Below are 583 nucleotides of genomic sequence, written 5' to 3'. Positions count from 1 at the left end.
CTCTTCTCCGTGGTACCCCTGTGAGATGCCAAAAAAGCCATGCACATCAGTGGGAATCCACAGAACGCCACACACAGTATTCCTCATGTTCTGTGAAGATGGTCAAAGATGGGAAAGAGCTTTCCGTGGATGCTGAGGAGTCTGTCGCATTGCAATCAGCAACGTACCCCCAGACATGGCTCTAAACAGCCTCCTCTTCTCGACCACGCTGTGAGCAGGCCTTGGACTGCAGGGTCTGCACCTCAGCTGCTGTGGGGTACAGTGACCTTCTGCTGGTTTCCCTCACAAGGGAGCAGCCATCAATCAGAAGGCAACAAAGAAGGGTCAGGGCCTGTGCTCACTAAGCTAGGCAGGTGTGGAGGAACCATGTCAGGGGAAGGCCATTGCATGGCTAAAAGCACAGAGAAGGAAGGACGGCAAGAAGGACGTCTGGAATGCATTAATTAGTTCGGTTTCAGGCTTAGGTGAAAGTCAGCTGTGGGCAATGGTTTGGGAGCCCAAAAGTAGAGGTCCCACTGAGATTTGAACTCAGATCGCTGGATTCAGAGTCCAGAGTGCTCACCTTTACACCATGGGACCAGCT

At 52.5% G+C, this 583-nt stretch overlaps 1 non-coding gene across 1 annotated transcript; it reads right to left on the bottom strand.

Annotated features, from left to right (window-relative positions):
- Nucleotides 1–507: 507 nt before the first annotated feature.
- On the bottom strand, nucleotides 508–579 carry TRNAQ-CUG. Its single transcript has one exon. It is a non-coding gene; the product is annotated as a tRNA-Gln (tRNA).
- Between the last annotated feature and the right edge of the window lie 4 nt (nucleotides 580–583).

The sequence above is a fragment of the Meleagris gallopavo genome, unplaced genomic scaffold (genome assembly GCF_000146605.3).
Source record: "Meleagris gallopavo isolate NT-WF06-2002-E0010 breed Aviagen turkey brand Nicholas breeding stock unplaced genomic scaffold, Turkey_5.1 ChrUn_random_7180001949982, whole genome shotgun sequence".
In the NCBI taxonomy this organism is placed as follows: Eukaryota; Metazoa; Chordata; class Aves; order Galliformes; family Phasianidae; genus Meleagris; species Meleagris gallopavo.
Note: the sequence above shows the minus strand (reverse complement) of the source record. Positions and strands in the feature narration are given on the sequence as shown.